Raw genomic sequence first — 5,166 nt, 5'->3', positions numbered from 1 at the left:
TGGATCATCACATTGTTATCTGCTCCCTCCATTAAGCCATTTTGAATGTTGCTAGCTGTTAATATAAGTATTAGACACTGGTGGTCTTGTCTGGTGCCTTTGAACATTAGCTCAGTGAATTTGTCCTAGCTGGAAATTGCTAAAGAATTTTGCAAGCAGCATGAAGATGATTCATCATTTCTTTCCCAAGGCTTTTACAATAAAAGAAATGGCATTTTTTCGTGTTCACTTTATAATTTGAAGTGACAGTCACTATGTTCCCTCAGCATGTCTCCCTGAGTTTCTGGCTAACACTGCGGTGAATGCCTCTAATAGGCTGGGTGAAGTGAGGACCAGTGACCGGACAAACACAAATGGCACTCTCATTGCCAGGTGAGACGTATTCTTTTAACTACAAATTAACTTATTTATCAAAGTCTTGAAAGCACCGACACACACTTCTTGAGTGTATGTTTCAAATTTAAAATGTATTGCATTACTAAACTATGGTCACTTGTCAACATGGTGTGGATGATTTTTTAATTCAGTTCCCTTCAGTTTATCTATCCAGCCTCAACACACAACAAATATGTTGTGATCCGTAGTTTTCTGTGTTTATTTTGGGGTTTTTTCTGTGTTTATTGTGATTCGGTTCCGTGAGTCTCTGTGATGTTCCGTCCTCCCTGTTGATTGATCCCAGCTGTGTCTCATTCCTGATTACCCTCCCTGTGTATTTAAACCCACCTGTTGTCTTTGTCTCTTGTCGGATCCTGGTTGTGTGTACCAGCCTGTTCCCTGTGCTGTCACGTCTGTTTTGCCGTCATTCTGTGTCTGTGGATTGTCATTAAAAAAAACCATAATTTTCACTTTCATCCTGGGTTCTGACTGCGTTCTACCTCACCACCCTCAAACCAAATCATGAGAAAATTCAAAGCACATTTGGAGTTTAAGACCTGCAGACCAAATCCAGCCCACTGGCAACCTTTGCCCCCCCTGTACTTGTAGTTTGGAGTTGAAGTGTGAGTACCATTACTTTGCTATGGGTGTATAATAGATCTGGCTTTTACTTTCGAAAGCCATTACAGATAGTTTCCACATGACATCACAACTCTTAATCCAGGTGCTCTGTTGCCATCTTGATAAGCGAGTTTCCACTCAAAGAACAAGAGGATGTCGGTGTATGTTGTGTCTTCCTTAGATCAAGTGCTCAGTCGTACAACTGAGTTGAGTTTTGTGATGTCTCCTGGTTATCTCTGATAAACTTCAAGTGTAAGCCTTTGATCATTTTTATGGCCAGTTTCTCTTTCGATACTTTTTTTTTTTTTTTTTTTGCTGTATCAAGAAGCCCGATGCATGACCAAGAAAAACCATAATAGCTGAAGCATCAAAAGGAGCTAGAAGGGCTTCTAAATTCAGTATAATAATAATAATAATAATAATACCTTCCTGAAAACAAGGGAGACTAAACTAATATATCAAATTCACCAGTGTTTAGTCAGCCGAAGCCACAATTTAATTTCACAGTAACTAAACATTTTTACTCTTGACATCTTTTAGGTACTTTTTTGAAAAATATTAGCCTCACTGGACAGGTTTATTGTGCAATATAGATTCACCATCTAAATTAACCACTTCAATCCTGAGCATATTTATTTCAATTAAAATAAATAATCTTCCAAAGTAAAAAGTTGAAAAATATCTCACAGCAGTGATCTGAGTATTTCAGAGTGGAAAATGAAAAACATTGTCAAAACAAGAAGAACGGTATTTCATTTTAACACCATCAATTGTAAAAGTCCATTGACTGTTCAGCAAAGAGAAAAGGACATTAAAACATGACGCTTCTCTAAATTTATATATTAAAACTAATCACAATTCATTCTGTTTTAATCTACATAGCATAAAATACTTGATGAAATGACCTACTTTCTTAACTGCAGATTCCTTCAGTTTTATTCTTCTTGCAACCATTAACAAAGACAAATCACGATCGGTTGGGTCGACAGATGAGATTTCATGCTTCCTTTTATTTATTTGATGGGAACAGCACACATCAAATTTTAAAACAACTTGGAACAATCTGCCTTTTGATATTTTTCAAAACATTTAATAATTTACATCATTCCTTCAGGCAGGCCCAAATTCTTGACCCCCATGAGAGATGTTAAGCTGTTGCTGCAACTTCCGATGGTGCAACAGGATGGTTTTACCCTCAGGTACTGAAGGTCTTGAGGGAGCAACCTGATGAGCTCAATAAATGCAACGGTTTTACAAATGACTTGAGCATCAGCTAGTTTGTGTCAGTCATGGAAGAAGAAACAGTTTGCCAAGATAAACCTTAGTTAATCAAAAAGAAGTGACTTAAATCAGGGAAACTGTTATTTCCTTCTGTGGCAGTCAGCCAAATACTGGTTTCATACTGACAACTTCACGTATGATGATTTGACACCATACAGACTAAGATCATTGTGTTATACAATAAAACATACAAAGTCCTTGGGAAGAATTTTGACATTAGCTGACACATCTAATGCCAGTGTTTCATTCATTTGCTTTTGTATTAATTACAACTTAAAAGTTTAAAATATTACACAAAAGTTAGAATGTCTGCTTACATGGCAGAAGAAATACGTACAATTAGGAAAGTATCAGACTTGTCATAAAAACCCTAAAAGCTAAATTATTAATGTACAATCATTCAAATTTGCCAAGTTAAGTTAGAATATGAGGCTTGTTAGGCTCCAAAACCCCAAAAAACTGAAGAACAAGGAGCTTACCCATGCTAAAAGGCAGTTTTTTTTGTTTTTTTTGTCTTATTGGAACTTTGTCATAGAATAGTAATTAGTTTTAATCCACACAGTATGTGCGTTTAGATTCAGTTTTTTTAATTTCCAGAACCCTCTCACCACCAAGTAAAATCTCTTCACATACAGTTTAAAATACATAAAATAAATGCATAGCAGCATGAATAAAATAAGGGCGTATGCTGATTTATTAGTTCATAAAATCAATGGTGCAGTTCAATGCTTGATCTACTGAAGATTTGTGTCTCCCGCAGGGCCTCATGCGGTCAAACTATATTGCATGGATAGAAATGCTTTCTTAATAGCTGTTACCTCGTCATAAGGAGAACTTGTGCCTGTTTTCCTCTGATCCTTTTCTCAAGTCTTTTTCCGCTTTTTTTTTTAAACGCATTATATCCTGATAGAGATTTCATGTTTATCTTTTTACATCACAGGAGACAAAGACAAAAATGGACAGGAAAAAGAAAAAGTGGAATAAAAAAAGTACTGTTCAAATCACAAAATAGGAATTTGTGATCAAGATTTTTTAACATTCATTCATTGTATTCTCAAGTATTTCTTTGCTGTTCCGTTAAGAATATTGTTCCATTTAATTTTCACTTGGGTAGGTGAGCAGCTGTCCCTAACCCCCTCGACGTGCACCCAGGGCGAGTGCTGTAGAGGATGTTCCTGCTGGAAGATGAGAGAAGAAGATGAATTTATGCTCATCCATGAGGGAGGCAAAATTCCTTGGAGCCGTGGTGCTTGTGAGCTCACAGCTGTATATTAGCTGCTCTGCTTAGGTGAGGTCTCCTGACACTCTCACGCTCACCCACAGAATGATCCTCTAAAGCTAACACCTTCACATACCTCCTATTAATTACTAACCTGTGAGCCTTATTTATTTCTGAGTTTTCCTTCATTGTTTAATCTCCTTGCCGAACCAATTTGCACACAAATGCAGCACTTAGTTTGTTGAAAAAAATAGTCTGCCTTCGATGTAGATGCAAATTTTTCAGCATTCGCCTGTCTTTGTATAGTGTGTGCGTGTGTGTGCCATTGTGTATTCATTTGAACATTATATAAGATTATTCTGTGTATTCACATCCAATTACACAAAGAGATCATCTCTGGATCACAGACACTCACAGTACCAGAGCAAACCTTCCAAGTCGTTTTTTTTCTGCTCCGTCCCTCACTCTTACCCCTTCATTTCTCTAATTCCCCATCCCTCAGTTGGATTTTTTTTCCCCTCTTTCATCCCTTCTCTATTCACTCCTTCTTTCTCTCTGGGTACACCTGTGCCTCTGAGCATCTTCCTTTTTGCAAATGGTAAATATGATTTGCATGCTTACCGACACAATGCCCTGTGCTAATTTGTAGGGAAAGTGAAACTGACGGTTGTGAAAACACACGGCCATCTACAACAGAGAACTTACTGCAGAGGACTTGCATCAGGCTGCCTTGTGCTCCGAACACTGTGCTACTCTGTGCATTTGGGTGCATTCATGTTTCCAAAGTGCCTCAGGCTGAAGGATTCCCATATTGACAGGTCTACTGCTGGCTCGTCGGGTGTTATCAAACCAGTTCAAGTTCCTCGCTTTCATCTAGCCATATAAAGGGTCTTTGCTTGATCACAGAAAGGAATGTGCTCTTGCTGTGGTGTTAAGAACAGAATGTAGCTCAACGTCGAAGACAAATGCAATTGAATTAATAAAAAAAAATAAGGCAGCTAATATAACAGCTTGGCTATCGCTATAATTAGAGAAAATGGATTAAAGTGTGAAAATTGACATTATAGTAGTAAGTCACACTGAAAAAAAACAAAACACAAAAACCCGAAGCATAGTCTTCACTTTATCTTGATGTAGTACCATCTAGTTGCAGCAGATTTATCTTCCAGATTTAACTTTTTAGTTCATTTCTTTGTTTGTTTGGCTGACAAGAAAATATTGCCCCAGATGGTCTTTGTAACTGCTTTCACAGTCACCTTTGACAAAAATAAAAGTGAATTTATCAGGATGTTATCAAGATTTCAGATCAAAAGGCTCCTCAGCAGAGAGTAAATTGGGAACACTGCCAGTTTATTCTCCCTGGAACAGCCTGATTTATTTAGCGGATAAAGTTTTAGAACCTTATGTTCTGACTTTAGGAGAAAACTTAAATTTTAACACTCTGTCCTAAAGAATTTATAAAACCTTGGTGAAAATTTAATTTGTGTCAAACCTAGTTTTTTTTTTTTTTTGTCTGTTTATGTGGACCAGATAAAATGAACGAGTGAGACAATAACTTTCTATCTAATCATGACTGCGTGAACATTGGTGTGTGTGTAGGTGTGCGTGTGTGTGTGTTGTAACTTAAAAGAATTACAACATTCATTCAACAGAATTTACTGCTTATAGAC

The 5,166-nt window shown here is 37.2% G+C and overlaps 1 long non-coding RNA gene across 1 annotated transcript; it reads left to right on the top strand.

Moving 5' to 3' along the window:
- Positions 1-3,397: 3,397 nt before the first annotated feature.
- On the top strand, positions 3,398-4,467 carry LOC148155439 (uncharacterized). The gene is made up of 2 exons (XR_015765282.1): positions 3,398-3,565; positions 4,146-4,467. It is a non-coding gene; the product is annotated as an uncharacterized LOC148155439 (long non-coding RNA).
- The last annotated feature ends 699 nt before the right edge of the window (positions 4,468-5,166 follow it).

Source organism: Poecilia mexicana, unplaced genomic scaffold, assembly GCF_051168715.1.
Source record: "Poecilia mexicana isolate PSO_F unplaced genomic scaffold, ASM5116871v1 scaffold_14, whole genome shotgun sequence".
NCBI classification, from domain to species: Eukaryota; Metazoa; Chordata; class Actinopteri; order Cyprinodontiformes; family Poeciliidae; genus Poecilia; species Poecilia mexicana.
This window is presented reverse-complemented; position numbering and strand designations above follow the sequence as displayed.